At 40.1% G+C, this 17,835-nt stretch overlaps 1 long non-coding RNA gene across 1 annotated transcript in view; it reads left to right on the plus strand.

Annotated features, from left to right (window-relative positions):
- The window catches only part of LOC137156801 (uncharacterized), a 136,013-nt gene that overhangs the window by 32,614 nt on the left and 85,564 nt on the right, over positions 1-17,835 (plus strand). Inside the window, exon 2 of the long non-coding RNA XR_010920899.1 lies at positions 10,358-10,414. This is a non-coding gene — a long non-coding RNA (uncharacterized lncRNA). The remainder of the gene's footprint in view (positions 1-10,357; positions 10,415-17,835) is intronic.

Below are 17,835 nucleotides of genomic sequence, written 5' to 3' on the forward strand. Positions count from 1 at the left end.
TATGTATCTGATTGCTTTAATCCTTTAACATTTCTTTTATAGTTTGTTTCTTTCTTTTTATAATAAACCTTTAGTTTTAATTACTAAAGGATTGGCTGGCAGCATGGTATTTTGGGTAAGATCCAAACTTATATTGATCTGTTACTGTGGCTGACCCTTTGGGGTCAGGAGGAACCTTTTTAGTAAAGAGCATAGAGTTTAAACAACTGGTCTCTTTACTGGACCTAGTGGCTGATTGGGGGCCAGAGACTGAAATGCAGTAAAGGGGGCTGTGTGTATTTGTGTACTGGCTTCTTGATAACCGGTTTGGGGGAATCAGAAGCACAGATTGTGGCTGGTTGGGAAGTCTGACTTCAGTGTCACCCACCAGTGCTGGGAGAATCTGCTCTCCTTTTACAGCCTGCCCTGACCATGGCATTTTCAGGTGGCTGCCCTAGGCACGGAAGGGTCACATATATCTTCTATACTAGTTTCAGGTTTTTCAAGTTGCTTCTGACTGCTTTGCTTTCTGCATGGCTGTGGCTAGGGTTAGATCTCCCTTCAACTATAGCTACTGTGAAAGGTTTTTTATCTTTTAACCCAATAACCAGCCTGTCTCTGATATTTTCATGATTTGCATTCCCCAAAATCAGTTTTCAGCCAATGTATGCAGAGCTCTAATAAAACATTCAATATTTTCCCTGGTTCTTGAATTCTCTGCTAAAAATATGCTCTTTCATAAAGACATTTCTCTTCAGTATAAAGTATCGATGAAACATAGCCATAATCAGCTTTGTGACTGCCTTCAGTGAAGTCAAAGGATTTAGAGATACGAACTGCTTGCTTCCCTATAGCATAAATTAAAGAAGAAACCTGTATATTATGAGCTTCCTTGTGGAGCTTGGTAGGAATGCAAAAATCTTGCAAAATATTATTTCCAGTCTGTCCTTTCTGAAGATTTGTCAAAGCTGAAGTTCTCATGTTGATGAGATCCTGAAACTTTTGTTGCTTCTATCTGAAATCTTTGTTGCTATTTTCTTTCCCTTCTTAGTTTACTCTGTATGCAAATGTCATGTTCCTCTCTACTAGATATGGATTGGTATACACCAGATGTGTTCATCATAAGATCCTTTAATACTCTGCCAGGTATGGCTAAGGTTCTAAGGTTTTTTACACACAGTGCCACCTAATGTCTGAACATAATAATACAGTTTAGCATTCCATTCCATTAGTTTTCTACTATTTAGCTCATTAGAGCTGTATATAAATAAGAGACCATGTATGCCTCCAGAGCTCTGCTAGTAAACCATTTCTGAATCGTAGCTTCTAAAGGGATTTTTGTCAGTTGTAAAGGGCAGCATAGCAGTGAAAGTGATTCTTCTGCATGGGCTCTCTCAATTGACTGGATCAATCAGTAGAAAATTCAGAAAAGATAAATTGATGGAACTCAAAACATATAGATCCCCTAATGCTCAGGTTACTACAATAATTTCTCATCATGTCACTTTGGTCAATTAAAGTATGTCTCTGTACAAATTCTCTCCACTCCACAGTTTCCTGAGCCCCCTAAGTCCACATGGTAAAGAGGTTATGGGGAGTTTATTAGTGGAAGAAGACAGGAAAACAACACAAACCATCTTCTTCATTTCCACAAAAGGTTATTAAAAGTGTTTAGTAGCAGACAAAAATTTCAAGGCCATTTCCCCTTCTCCTTATAACAATTCAGCATTAATGCTCAGCTGCTTTGCATAGATGTAATAAAATGTATGTTGAAATGATGGCAAAATGCTATCAGAGCACATTTTTTAACATTATTTGGAAAAGTCAGTCAGATTTATGGGGAAATTTAGAAGCCATCAAATATATGGGGAACAAGAGAATATTGAGATGCAGTGGATGGAGAATAAAGGTAAATTAACAAGTTTAAGAAACCCCACCAACCCTGATGTAAAGCAGAGGTTGTCAAAAATATTTCCATTGAAATAATGCCATCAATTAACAAAAAGTGAAATATTACATGGGAATGTGTCAAAATTGACACAAAATTTTCAATGGGGGAAAAGTTAAAACATTCTACTTTGACTTTATCATTTTGATTTTTTTCTAGGTTTTATATTATTAATTTCAATATATTATATATAATATAATCTATAGTACAGTATATCTGATATTTTAATATAATAACAGTCAAACTGAAATGACCCCTCATAGAAAATTTTGAGCATTTTGGTTTTGTGGGAATTTTCAATTTTTTGGTTATTTATTCCAATTTGGATCAGAAAAAAAAAAAATCAGAATGTTGGAACTTCCTCTGGAATGGAAAATCTGGTTCGTGACCAGCAGTAATTTAAAGCCTGCTCCTGTACATCGTTGCTCAGATGAGTAGGCCTTTCATGAGTATTCCTATGAATGTCAGTAAGACTGTTCATGTGAGAAGTTCTTGCAGGATTAGACCTTTAAGAATTCAACATTTTATTTACTTTGAAAACTGAGAAGATTTATGTATTGATCTGGGATTTATTTGTGAGTTAGAAGAAAGATGGTGGTGATAGTTGACTACATACTACAAAAAATTCTTCCAGTCCACTTCCAGGACTATAAATTAGCTTGACTTGTGTTCATACACGTACTATGATCATTTTCTGTGGATGTTCAGATGATTTATTTTGCTGACATATATGTTTGTGGAAAGAAAGCTCAAGAGTATGCACACTGGAAAAGGATCCAATTTTTTCAGCAGAGGGATGGTGTTCTGCTGGAAAATCAAAGTAAAAAACAATTAGCCAAGTATTTCAGAATTTCTAAATAAAAAAAGTAAGGTTGAGTTTTGGCGTAGAAAGGATCAAACCTTTGAATGAATTGGTTCATCTATCCCATACTGAACTCCTCCTCCCTCTTTTCTTCCTTTTCCAGTTTTCAGCACAATCACTCCCTCTTAGATTCATCACACAAAGTCCAAAAAAACCACCTCACTGAGATAGATCCTGGCACAATTCTCTTATTTTGACGGGCACATTGTTAAGGTTTCAGTGGACATTTTCACACTGACAGTTTCCGTACAAGTTTAAGACTGCAGTCAAGTTTTCAATGAAGAGCCAGTGTGTTGGGCAAATGGTTATAACTTTGCAGGTTTTATAAGGGTTGTTTGCGACAGTTCACTACAGGGCAAGGTTGTCAACAATCCATAAATTTACGGACAGTCAGTAAAAAAATGTACAATTTTAACACTGTCCGTAAATCAGTAAATACATGAAAATGTCCATGAAATTGAGTAGCGATAATACATATTTTATTTTGACATTGATTGTCATCATTCAGAATCACTTCTTATATCATAAAACTACAATGACCATGACTTTATCAAATTCCTGTTTTCTGTTATTGCACATGCCCAAAGAACCCAGTTGATCAATTAACTGCAGCTAAAACAATTGTGTAATTCCGAATTCTTGTGTACAGAATATCGCGAGTGAGTACTCACTTTTGTGACATTGTTCTATTGTTTATGGTATTTTTAGTGATGTCAGTAAAAAGTTTACCATGTCAGTAAAAAAAAAAATCAACTTCAGATCTTCATGTCAGTAAAAACTGGAGGGTTGGCAGCACAAGGATGAAAACTTCATTAGAGCTCTAATTAACATGAGCTGAGACTAATGGCAAACTGTTGCAACAGTGATGCATTTCCCTCTCCATAGAGACAGAATTTGACTGTGTGTGTTGGCATCTGTCAATGGCACACTCTGAAACATTTACTGCTCCTGACATGTGAAGGGGACCGAAGAGGCACAATTCTTGCATGGCTTATTACATCAACAATACCGAAAAACAAATGCAGATACACTGTAGCAGAGAGTAACAGAATCTATCCATCCCAAACTTAAAATGAAATCTAAAGCAGCCCACCAAAGGTTCAGTCAGGAGGCAATTTGTTTTCATCGGCATGATTGCCATCCCAATAAAACATCTGGTAACCCATATGGTGTATGGAATGGGGAAAAAAAAAAAAGACACCGTGGCTAAATTGTTCACACAAATGCAGCTTTCTCAAAAGGATAGAGCAGATCAATTATTCATAAAATTATATCATGCTCATAAGGAACCTGTAGGAGAGATTTAGAGATTTATTTCCAAAATAACAAATGGAGCCAAGAACTGGGGGAAGGGGAAGGAAGGCTCAGAATAATTTGAAAAGAAAAGATTTGTAGAAAGAAGCAGCTCATTTAGTAGATAGAAATAAACATAATTGTAATGATTGATTTAAATGTCTTCCTATATACATGGCTATCTATGTATGTGGAGAGAAAGTGTGGTGGGGTGAAGGTTCATGATGGCGTAGTATGGCACAGAGGTTTTTTAGCATGTCATATTACATCAGCCTTGTAAAATAGCCAAAAAAACTCAACAGCCCAGACAAATATTTATTAGCCCAGCCTTACCATGAACACCAATATGTTCAATCTCTTCCCACTGATCTATTCAACTTCCTGGCCCTGACACAGACTTCCTGTGTGACTTTGGTCACTTAATCCAGTGTCTCTAACCTTTCCAAACTACTGTACCCCTTTCAGGAATCTGATTTGTCTTGCATATCCCCAAGTTTCACCTCACATAAAAACTACTTGCCGTGGACTCAAAGCAGCCTGAAAGGCCTTAGCTTTAGAAGTGTGGGTCTCTGGAAGCAGAGGAGTTGCCTCAGCCGAGGGGCGGGGGTGACTGAACAAGAATACGAATAGGGCTTTAACTGAAGAAATATGGCTCATTTATTTAGTCATTAATATTAAGTAAAGAGCATAAATGTAAACAATACAAACATGAAATCAAAGAAAGATACAAAGGCCTAATATTTTTTTATGCATGCAATCATTTCTCATATTACACAATTCCATTATTGGTCATTTTATGTTTACAGATATTCGTTTGTAAACTCTCAGTTATTTACAAACAGATGGTCATTTGTAAAAGCCTAGTTACTTTTCACAGACAGATAAACAGACAGATGTTCGTTTGTTGTCTTAAAGCAAGTGCTACTTTCATACGTTACCAAAAGCGCTTCTCTCCCTAAGCCCCTTAGGCTGAGTCGACTCTGATAAGTGTTAGCGTCCCTTGGACGCTGCTGGTTCATAGAAGGGCTCAGTCCAGCTACCGAGGATCCCAGCGGGCTGCAGTCCAAAGTACCACTGACTTTTGGGGGTTTAAATACCCTCAGGCTGATCACCAAACTGATCAGCTTGATCAGTATGTAACCAACCAGTGAACAGTGTTACTTTTGCTATCAGTATGTAATCAATTAGTGAACAGTGTCACTTTTGCAGTCAGCTTAACCAATCAGTGAACAGTGTCACTTTTGGGTCAGTATCATGATCAGTGAGCATTTCTGCTGAGTCATCCTGACTTGTACTTAGCCGGGGGTAGTCAGCTCTGGTCAGCTTTTGTTTTTATGTCTGCCCTCTATTTGTGCTGTGCTAGCGCCCAGACAGCCCTTATCAGGTCCTTCCAGCCCTTTTCCCAAGCTATATACTTTACTATTCTATCTTAAAGCACAAAACCCATTAACTATTCTTTCTATATTCTACGCTTGCTTACAAAACCAGACAGAAAAATACAAAAGTGTCTCAGCCCACTACAACTGAAAAATTGCTTACTTTCTCATTTTTACCATATAATTTTAAACTAAATCAACTGGAATATAAATATTGTCCTTACATTTACATACAGCAATATTAAACAAGTCATTGTCTTTATGAAATTTTAGTTTGCACTGACTTCTCTAATGATTTTCATGTAGCCTGTTGTAAAACTAGGCAAATATCTAGATGAGGTGATGTACACCCTGGAATATCTCCATGAAACCACAGGAGTACACATACCCTTGGTTGAGAACCACTGACTTAATCTCTCAGTGCATCGATTTCCCACTTCTAAAATGGGGCTATTAATAATATTATTTACTTTCTCCCACCCTTTGTCTGGCTTGTCTATTTAGACTTAAGTTGCCTAAGGCCATGTCTATACTGACGGCGGCAAATTCGCCACCACCAGATCGATCTGTCTGGATCGATTGAGCGGTCGGTGTAGACCTGCTCAATTGATCAGGAAGTCGACGCTGGTAAACCACCCTCTCAAGTAGTGTAGCGCTGCGTTGATGGGAACGCTGTTCCTGTCGGCACAGTGCAGTATAGACAGCACACAGAAGGGAAACACAGCAATCGACGTGAGTTACGCAAGCGACTGCCGCCGAATTTCCAGGTAAGTGTAGACCAGGGCTGAGGGACTGTTTCTTACTCTGTGTTTGCACAGTACCTTGCAGAGTGTAACTCCAATCTTTGCTGAGTCTAGAGCCTTGTCTTCAGTGCATACTAACCATAGGGTAAGTAACTGCATGCTTGTCAATAGACGGTAGCCTACTCCACTAGTGCATGACCACATTGTCGATGTTAGCATACTGTTGTCGCACCCTGTGTCTGCATAGCGCTGCAAGTGGCTGAGACAAGCAACAGTGCTCTGTCTCTTGCCGACATAACTACCGTCTCGTGAAGCGGCAGCTGCTGTAGTGTAGACATAGCCCTAGAGTTTGGGTGGGACTGAAGCATGGATGAAAACTAATATGTTGAGGGGATTATATTCAAAAGTGCCTCAGTCACAATTAGCCACCCTGGCTGTTACTATCTATTTTCATTTACATCTGATCAAGAAGTTGCATCAATTTCTTTCAGATATGGACCTTGCTACTGTCGTCTCTACCATTTTTTTTACCTGAAGATTACATTACTGCTATGTGCCTTATATGGGGCCACATCGATGATGCATCTGGGACAGGGCCAGATTAAGGCATAGGCACCAGAGGCCTATGATGAAGACATATCTAGATGAGTTGGAGTCATGTGACTACAGAAGTCATGTGGAGTAATGTGACTACAGAAAAATCTTAGTTTAAAAAGATTCTTGAAAAGAAATGAGGCCCAGAGCCCCGAAGATATTTAGGCTCCTAACTTCCATTGATTTCTATCTAGCCCTCACTGTGGCAAAGAAATGTGAAAATGAAATTGAAAATGTGAATCAAGCATCACCATGTTAGCTGCCGGAGTCTGCAGAGACTGAAATAATAGTTTTGACAGAGGTTACCAGCTCCAGCATCTCAATGGGGAGTTAACTCCAAGACGCTCGTCTCTGGAGGTACATGGCAACAACACCCGAGCAGGGGCATTCCATATGTGGCAGATCAAGAAGAGTGCAACAGGCCCTGCTGATGCACCCAGATAAATAAATCCCAGCTGCTGGTGTAAGTACTGGCACTCTACAAGGGAGAGAGGTACCTCCGCCGCTCCTAAGGGGAGAGGAAGGGAGGGAGGATGTGCTGCTAGTCATCCCTGTGATAAGAAAAGGTCCCATGCTGCTGCTTCTGCTTCTCAGGGTCCCCCTGTAATTGCTACAGCAGGTGGGCTCGTGGTGTAGAGCCATGAGGACAAATATGTATCTATAGGCACCTTTTTCTCCAGGACAAGTCACAGGGAACCAGGATCAGAATCTGTAGGGCCCTCAGGGAAACCTTCACCTGCACTAGTGCAAAAGGTAGCTGAATCTGCACCCCTAATGTCTTCCATTGGTAATTGGCGTGACAGAGTTATTAGGCCAGGGAGACATTCAGCTGATGATTCAGCAGGGGTTGTGAGTGAGGTACCTGTGCAGTGAGCCCACAGATCTGTGGCAGCACTGGTGAGTATGCTCAGACCAAATGGAAAAGGGGGTGGGGAGTATACCTGAACATGTTTAGTTCCATCATTTACTGGGACTGTAGATTTCTGGCTGAGGACACGCTGTAAGCCCCAGAGTGAGAAAGATGGAAGTCTCTGCTCTCTCTATACAGAAAGAAAAGGGTAAACGCTGGCCCTGGCCAGCCTTATTTAGATGAATTATAATAGCTCATAGTTCCACAAACTGTGTTTTGTTGCTCTAATTGGAACTGTCAATGTTCTCACTGCATAACTGACAATTGATTATTATGGTGACTGTACTCCTGAAAGGGCAGAGGAATTATGTAAGACCTGCCCTGGATTACATGGGTCATCCTGACTTGACAACATGTGGAGCCTGATTTGGTAATGGGATTCAGGTTAACATGAAAAGATAGAGAACTCTGTCCTAAAGACGAGGAACACTATCTGAGTGAGTAAGGACTCTGTGCAAGTGTTCTTTCCTGCTCTGGGCTTCCCACCTGGAGATTCTGAACCCTGTGTAGAATCGTTCCCTGGGACTGGACTGGGCTGGACCATCACTGACAGCACAGAGCTGACTTTCTGTTGTGGCCTGACAAGGCCGTCGATGGCGGTATAGAGTTGCCATTGTAGCGAGACCAGACTGATAGCATAAAGCAGGCTTTGCAGCCAGAACCAACTAGACCATTGGGGGCAGAGCTGATGTACTAGAACTGTACTGGATAACTGCATATTAGAGTCGGATCTGTTGTTGCAGACTTCTTTGGACCAGAGTAGATAAATGGAGGAAAGCAACCCCATGGCTACCACTGAGTCTAATTGGACCTGTGTGTGGGGATTTAGGTGAGTGGGCATTGTGTTTTGACTAAGTTCTGGATCTCAACAAGCCATATATACAATTAATACATTGGACCTCTGGAGCTGGCCATGCTCTGATATACAGATTGGGTTTTGCTCATTTTATTGTATGTAAATATGGTTAGCACATTTCTTTTGTTTGTTTTATCCCTTTTTCACAAAGTATTTGTGCTTCCTTCATACCAAGGACTTCTGAGTGCTTGCCACTGTGGGTGAATCGCTTAGAAAGAAGTTTAGGGAAGTTGTATTTTAATTTCTTAGAGCCAGAAATAGAAGTACAGCTCCTGATGGGGCCTTGAGCCATTGTGTTATTTATTTGAGAAAAAAGACCTCTAGACAGATTGAACCTGGCCATTGTTTCCACCATTGGCGTCTGGCAGAGGGGTTACATTAGATATAAGTATATGCTACAGATTCTACACTGTAGCACCCCATTTACCCCAATAGAATGGGGGACATAGAAATTAATTGGATCAATTGTTTTAAACAAACAGCGAAGTTGGTAATGCAAAGTTGACTGGCAAGAGACCACACCCAAATTCACATAATATTTTTTAAGGGGTGTGTTTTTTGGCTCAGAGGGAATCAAGGTGCTGCAGTGGAGGGTGGTGATTATATTTAGAACCTTAGAACATATGGAGCATACTTCATGGACATACAGCCCCTGAGCAGATAAACTAATACATTAACATTAAAGTCAGAGTGTGCTTAACTACATTATTTAGAGTGCTCCAGGCTCAAAGAAAAATGGAGGTCAGCAAGCAAAAGGAATTGTCTGGCTATCAGCTAATTAAAACGAAATCTCATTTAGGTCACCTATTGTGAGCATTTTGATAGGGTGTTTGACACTAATGTTTGCTGAGATCATGGAGAACTGAACATAGAACTAACTTAGAAAATGGGAGAGCTGAGAATCTGTATGGCTGATTGTAGACAATAAACTGCAGTGCTACAGCTTGTGGAAGACTAAAAATCAGGTGGGACAAATAAAACCAATCAGGCAGTGTGCTTTACAGCAAAAGCCAAAGGAAGATAAAATCCTTCTTAATTCATTTATACTGGTCCATATTGACCAAATGAACAAATACATATTTTTATTGGCTGCATTTGATGGAATAATTGGCTTTCTGCTACATTATTTAGTTACATTAGCTTGAAAATATCAAAAAGTGAGTTTTAAGTGCTCAGGTCAGAGCCGATTTGTTAGTTGGTCTGGGTTTATGATACATGTGGGTGGCTTTTTCATTTTGGTTTTATATGCTTTTAAAATTATTGGGGCTCACACAGGCCTCTGACTCATTTCCCAGGAGGGAGAGTTAGGCGTTTTCCTATTTCTTCACTATTTGACTACTCCTGACTGTGTGATAAATAAGATAAAGGGATGCCCAGTTCACCTTTCCCCTTATTACTGCAGCTCACATTCCTAAAGGACGCTTTTTTTTTGAATCACTGATGTTTGCCTCCTTTTCCTTATGAAGCCATTTTGTCCATCATCTTAACACAGGTTTTCTCAAACTTCTGAAAACTGACACCCACTTCAGGAAAATAAAAACAGTTGCACCTCACTTCTGCCCCATCATGTGCTATTAAAGGCCCACCCATAATTTGGAATTTTAATTAAATTGTATTTTTAAACGTGTCCTCCAATTCTGCATTTTAAGGAATGACGTAAATTCAATATTGGATGTTATATCTTTGAACATGTTGTTTTATTATTTACAACTGAAATAGAAAGTTCCTTTTCAGGTTTACAATAATATTACTTAACAGCAATATTTTTTATGTTTGTTATGTCTTTTCATTAACAGAACATCTCACATCCATGGGCTCCTCGGACATGGCTCCTCCTTGATTCATTTACCGTGGTGAGTTTCTCGGGCTTCGTTCATTTTGGATTGTGGGAGTAGGTGAAAGTGGTGGTATTTCCCAAACCTACCCACTCAACTTCAATAGGGGAGATTTTGCTTGAAAAATCAATAGCACGATATTTTTTACAATTGTAAAAAAAAACCCAAAAACTTTTGCTACTTAAATAACTGATCAAGCAAAAGGTACCTGAATGTCTGGGTTGGTAGAGAAAAATCAAGTAATGCTAGTAGAATGCAATGTAATACACAATCAGATCAGATGAAAATGTATTTCCATGGTTTAAGCTTCATTATCCTCTGTTAGCAATGTCTCCAGAACCTCTGAAATTCTTCTTTTTATCTTTTGTTTAGTACAGCATCTTTCCAAATACCTGGTCTTATCTGTCAAGTGGTCTTTTTATTTGCTTCTTAAAGGCTGCCAATGGTTGGGTATAACTGAATTGACTAACTTGAAGATGTCTCTCCACTAAAGTCATCACTTGTGGAGCAGAAGGCCAGTGTAAGACTCTCTGTACCACATATGTCTAGCATAGGGTCTGCTCAGAGAGAATGCAGATGGGTCTTACATATTTTCAACATGCCACAGAATGGGTCCCTGCACCATTCTTGCTTAAGCAGGTATGAAAGGTTATGATGAGGCAAGCAGAGGTAGGCTACACAGAATTCACAGTTAGGCATATCTGGGTCAAGTAGCCCACGTCACTGGTGTTCTCCATGCTTTTGAACAAGTAAGTGATCCTTTCTGAAGTTTGATATTTAACACCACAAGAGAAACTCTCAGAAGTGCAAGTTAGTAGTTCTTTTATCATGTGCTGCTGTACAAGAACAGTTATTCTATAGTAAGTAACCCTCTGAGGAAAATGAACTCTGCTCAACCTTTCTCTTCCTTTACAGCTGCGGCAGGGCCGGCTCAGGTCCAAAAATAGCATCCATTTTTCTCTCCATTCAACTAGGGATAAAGTAATCCTGAATCTGTTTCTCATTAAGGAGTACATCCAGGATCTTGTTGTGAAGTCCTTTGTGGTTTCCTGCTGTGTGTTTGTGATCCTGTTGGTTGTTTTTGGAGATGCTCCAGAATTTCTGGAAAATGGCAGAGGGAACATGTGATTTCCACCCAACTCTTGATGCATCTTAGAGGCAGTTGTCACATAGGTATTTCAGTACTTTATATGCTCTTGGAATACAGGAGGGGGGAGAGCTGATGAACAAATACAACAACCCATCCAAGGCTGGCTGTTAGCTTCTGGAAAACAATTTTGTAGCAAATTAGTGTTAGAACTTCTGTTGTTTATTGGCAATCCTGACCAGGAGATTACATTACATAAATGTGAGCTGTGCTATGGAATTTGGAACTAGATCCAGATTCAGATCCAAAGTTTCCCAAAGTCTGAATGTTTTAGATTCTGGGATTTTGGTTTGGGTCCACCTCTAATGTTAAGGGAATTTGAGGGGAATTTTGTTGCTGTCCTCCACCCTTAGGAGGAAGGTAGCATTTATATCTACCTTCTGTGCCTGGCCCAGTTCAGAATTCAGCTTTGGAACAGGGGGACTCAGACCACTACTGGTGTGGGACTGATAGCAGAAGTATTTTGTGTAGTAGCTGGTACTGTGAAATATACAGCCTTTGTGAGTTTATGATGAAATGTAGTGAGAGATTTATGCTCTCAGGCCTAACCCTTGAATAGGCACCCTTCACTGAAAAGTTCATAGAAATGCAATGTCTGTGACAGAGGGATTTATTATGTGGATCTGGGTGTGGGGCATGTTAATGGGATTGGTAACTCATATCAAAAGGAGCATTTCTGGGCAAAATTATAAGTAAATGGAAGGCTTAGGAAAAAAGGAAAGGCCATCTCACTCTAACTACCATCCTGCTGGTATCCCATCCCACCTCTTGACTACATGGGCATGGCAAATAATAGGGGCATTGTTCCAGCCCACGAGGACCCTGGCAAAACACAACTGCTTCCTTTGAAAGTTAAAAGCAAACTTGTAATAGCTGTCCTAATGTAAAGGGATAGCAAAGAAAGCATTGGTCAAATTCAAAACTGAAAACCACTGGGCCCCTCTTACAGTAGAGACTATCACATCCTGATGCTTCACCACAATGGGACCATCTGTGGGGTCACCTAATTAAGGGGGGGAAAAATCCACCACAATCCTCCTTAGGTCAAAAGCCCATCAATTATTTCCTTGAGGCTAGTTTTTGCCTCCTTTGGATATTGATACTGTTTCTGGGGTGGAGGATGGGGGCCTGTGACTAGGATTTCTGCATCAATTTTACCACATTCTATTTTATTTATTTATTTATTTATTTTTTTGCCCACACCTTTCGGTATCTCTCTGCAATTGCTAGGACTTCTGTAGTCCAAGCAGCCCATTCCAGTTCTTCAGATGCCTTAAGGGCTGCTATTCGATAGCTTGCTGAAATTTCCACAGGCTCCCAGGGTGTGTCAGGAGGCATTTCCCATAGGACCCTGATAGCAAAATCAATCAGCACTCAATTTTCTCAAGACATCTATTCCCTGGACCCCTTCTTCTCCCAAATCCATCAAATCAAATTGCCCTTTATTTCTCCTATTTTCTATCTGATACAGGATGTTTCTGCAAATACAGTTACAGTGCTCATTGATTCCTTTCTGCCTAATGCAGTGGGGTTTTTTGACACAATTCACAGCAATGTGCAAGGCAAACAACACAAAACACAAAACACAATCTTTGTTGCAACAGTAGATCCATGGTGTTGGATGGCACCAGCTTTTCCTAAAGTCAAAAGAACATTTTTTCTACCCCCTTGAGCAACAAAAGACAAAAAGAACATTTTTCTACCCCCTTGAGCAGGTGTGGGAGGGCGGCAGATTATTGCTTAAAATGCCCTCTCTTTTAAAACTCTCTTTGCTGATTGCAGGCAAAACAGAGGAATTACCCCCATATTTTCCTGTGTTTTTGTTTGATAGGCAAGCCAGATTTATAATGTTTTCTACCTTTTAAGGGTTAATCTGTCCCTCAGTATCAGGACTAATGTTTTTCCCACCTTCCTTTCCTGGAGGGTTGAACTCTGCGCTTTTTGGTTTCAAGTAGTTTATTGGTTACCAGATATGTCCATTATCTGCAGCTCCTTTATACTACTTTGTCACCAAAAAAAGGATCCAGAATCTCTCCCCAGTCTATTGGTTCTGGCTGCTTCTGCCACAGCCAAGACTTTCGTCTTTAAAAGATAGTGAACTTTATAAAGCATGGAAGTACCCAAAGGGTTAAATGCTAACAAAACCAATTCATCTTAAACCTACAAAGCAGGGTTTTACAATCCAAGAGTATTGGTTTATGTCCCTATAACCTTACATGATTACACAATATATTTACACACACAAATTCTCTTTTTCTTAACATCCCTTGTACTGCCCTAATTATTTTTACATAATTTTACACAAATTACATTCCCTTCTATACATTTGGAGGCAGATAAGTTCCAATGGAAACCCGTTATGTTCCTTTAGTGATTTTAACTAAATCATCCATATTTAAATGATTTCAGTCATATTGTCTCTCTGCCTGCAGCACTTATTTACAGTTGATTATTTTCAGATCATTCCTTTGGGAAAAGAGACCATTTTCATTCAGAATAGCTGCAAAGAAACCAAGATTTTAATTCCTATAACACTTTCCCTCTTTAACATTTTCACAACTTTCAATTGTTTAATTCCCTCCAACCTCTGTAGTGTTAATCTCTCACTCTCTTTCCTTAAATTACTTACTTACCTCTCAAATGACATCTTCATTAACCGCATTAACTTCATTAACTTTATTAATAACTTCAATCATTAACTTAATTAACTGCACTTATTCCTGCCACTATGCCCCTCTGTGCTCCCAGTATGTATTTTCAATCTTGTCTGTTGTTTGCAGTCTGCTTGTTTGGGCCTGATCCTGATTCCCACACAGAACTGTTCCTTCCCCTGGGCATCCCACTACCTATTTAGCAAGGATGGTGGGTGTAGTAAGAAGTGAGAGCTTAAGGCCTGTAAAACAGGCTAAGGCCTAAATGGAAAAAGCCGAGTGAACAGAAGTATAAGGGGCCACTCAAGTTAACTGAGACTGGTATAGGAAAGTGCTGATTCTGCAAGGTTGTAAGACTGCCAAAATATTACTAAAATATGTAGTAGGTATAAGAGGTACCAAGATACTAACTCTCTAAAATGACACTTTTATGGGTGGAAATGATACATGGAGTGGCGGTGCCCAAATCAGCCAATCAACGGAAAAAGGTGGTATTAAACTACGTCAGGAGGGTGGCAACTACCTACGTGAAAGGGGGCAGACCAAAAGTGTATGTAATAGTGTATAAAGGAGGGTGTCCGAGGGAATACCGGTGTCCGGTCTAGGGGATAACGGAAAGTCCCGCCGTTGGGCCGAGACCATTGTAACGCCGCCAATATGAAACTGACCCAGAGATACTCTGTAAGTCATTTCTCATTGTGCCGCATGCAATAAACCTGGCTTGGGTGCCTTCATTGCTCAGCTAATCTGTGGTCGTGTCGACTCATTCGATCGTGAGAGCCGTCTCAGTTTCCTGGCCAAGGCTGGGACAGCATCTACCAGGGACACACGCACGCAGCCTAAACACCGGTGACCAACACACTGATTACCACAGTGGGATGCTCAACTAACCCCCATCCTCCTGGTTCCCTTTCTTTCTGATTGCACCGGGGTGGTCATTCTGCCAAGTAGGTGACAATCCTTTCTGACAGAAGGCACAGGTATTCTGCTATTATTTACTTTGTTAGGCTCCGTCAGTTTGGTCCAAATGACCTTAGGTTGCCTACATTTTCAACCAATGATTTAGGGCACTCACTCCCCTACCCTCTCTTTTGGGTACTCAGGAAGTAAGGACCCCAACTTTACCCCTCTGTGGGTAACACCCATTCCCAGTGGACTCAGGGCACTATGGGTCTGTGGCACCTTTTCCCAGTGAAAGAGCGTTATGCAGCTATATCCTTTCTTTGCTACCTTACTTTTCTCAAGACTGCTTTCCAGGAAATTGCAAGGTATCAATAGTAAGGTACAAAATCAGTCAAGCTATTTCTCAACATCATTTTCAATTGTTCTCCCTTTCCAGATGTTATCTTTCCTTTGGACACAGTTCCTCACTCGAGCAGGCATTCAGCCTGAGTTTTAAGTCTCAGTAATAGAATTTATCCTCAGATTAACTCGCAAACAGCCACACGGGCACTGGTAGACAGTGACCCCACCCTGAAGTTTATTGCAATAGACAAACTACAGAGTCTTTGTACCATCCATCTCCTTCCTCTCCACCATCCTCGCTGGGGCCTCCAGTTCTGTTACCCGGGGTTCTTTCAACCCAGAGCTCGTGGTAAACTGACTCTATGTGAGATGGTGTCAGGAAATAAATCAGTGGAAACATGGCCATCCAACTGATAGATGGCTGGCACGAACAGTACAACACAAGAGTGCTCTCATTTAAAGCTATACTTTTTAGTCTTACGCACTTATACACATCTGCAATGAGTTAGTAAAACAGCCCTAATCCTCAATAATTACCAACATTTGGTGTTGGCTTTCGAGTGGGACAAAAGCAGCCTTCTGTTTGTCCAGTCTTTCAGCTGCTGGTAAGGATCCTAAATTGTGTCCAAGAAGAGATCTCCCAAGAGTCCAAACCTTTTCCCACCTATTTATCCTTGATAGTAGTCAATGACACATAAAAAAACAACAACTTGTTGGGCTGTTTCAAAAGCTGCACCAAAGGTTGCCTCAGTTTACTAATTAGCAAGATGTGTTTCTGCAGAATTTGCATGTCTTGAGCCCCTGACAAACATCTCTCAGAGGACATGCATAGATTAGCTTAGTGTCACAGATTCTAGCACATCCACGAGAGACTTCATGGGGGTGGGGGGTGTGCTGAGCCAGATAAAGGTTGAGCAAAAGGCACTCCTCCCCTCCTGTCTTAGTTGGGCTGTTCATGCCAGACATCTATTGGCTGGACAGCCAAATTTCCATTGATTTATTTCCTGACATCACCTCTCACAGAGTAAGAATACCAAGGACTTTGGGTTGAAAGAACCCTGGCTAACAAGTAGAAGATTGGTTTTGAAGATGGGTAGAAGAATCCTGAATTAAATTTAGATGACGAGGATCTTACAGGAGTTGCAGCTATTTGCTCCAAAACCAATGACTCTTTAATAGATTTTCTCTGAAAAATTAGAAAAAAAATAAATTAAAGTTTGCTTCTATGATTCTTCTTGCCATATGTCAACCAGAGAAACTTGTTTAACTGTAATATATGCAACATGAGTTTGATTAAGGGCTTGAGAACCTTTGATCTATAAATAATCCATGTAAATACACCTACACTTTGTAGTAATCAAAGATAGTCATCATGTGGTGGCTTATGTGAAAGTATTCCTAGCAAACAGGTAACCTGAGTATGAAAAATGCCATCACCACAGGCATCATTATTGGCAATCACAGTAAAGAGAACAAAGATTGACTAAGCCTCAACTCTTAGTCCCTTACACAGATGTGCCTCCCTTCCCCCAAATTAAAAGACTGAGCCATATTGGCATGCCACTGTAAGCTAGGTGGCACTGTCACTGCCTGTCATGTATCCGTTATGTGACTAAGGAGATTACTTCAGTTCCTAAGGCTTACAACTAGATGTTTTCCACCAGCACTGAACATTTATAGCAGATACTTTATCAGCCCAGTTTTAGTTTTTAAACCTTTGAATTTTGTATAGATTTAATCTTTCCCCAAGCATTCAAGAAAACCATATTACATAGAATGTTTAACTTGCAATGAATCCATTTAAAATTTAGAGGGGAAAAAACGACAAAGCAGGAAAGCCATCAGCCTTTGAATTAGTGTCAAATAATGTAGGAGACAGGCTTTTCTAATCAGCTGCCATATTATTATTATTTATTTTGTGGTAGTGCCCAAAGGCAAAACAAAGCCCAAAACAAACACATATTTAAGACACAGTCCCAGCCCAAGCACTTACAATCTAAGATTCCCAGTCCCACAAAGACATACATGCTAAACTTTATGCACTGCAAATAGTCTCATTGATGTAAGCAGGATCAGGGCCTAAGACTATAAGTGAGCAGAGAAGGATTCTCTCTAACATTTTTATACTGATACATTATTATTATTATTTATTGTTAGAAATAAAGTGTCAAATAGCTCCATCTCTCTTTCAACCTAGACCTAGACCTTTTGGATTATACACCATGGATTAAAGAGAGCATTGTCTAAAAATTAAAGAGAAATACAAATTTTATAACTTTTATAAATTTATAAATAAAATTTTTTGTTTGGTTTGGTTTGGTTTTGTTAAGCCTCCTACTGTTGCATTTCGCCTAAGAAAATAGCCCCCTTAACCCCCATAAAAAGTGACTGGACCA

Source organism: Emydura macquarii, unplaced genomic scaffold, assembly GCF_026122565.2.
Source record: "Emydura macquarii macquarii isolate MOO-44397 ecotype Brisbane River unplaced genomic scaffold, CSIRO-AGI_Emac_v2 contig_1477, whole genome shotgun sequence".
Lineage (NCBI taxonomy): Eukaryota > Metazoa > Chordata > Testudines > Chelidae > Emydura > Emydura macquarii.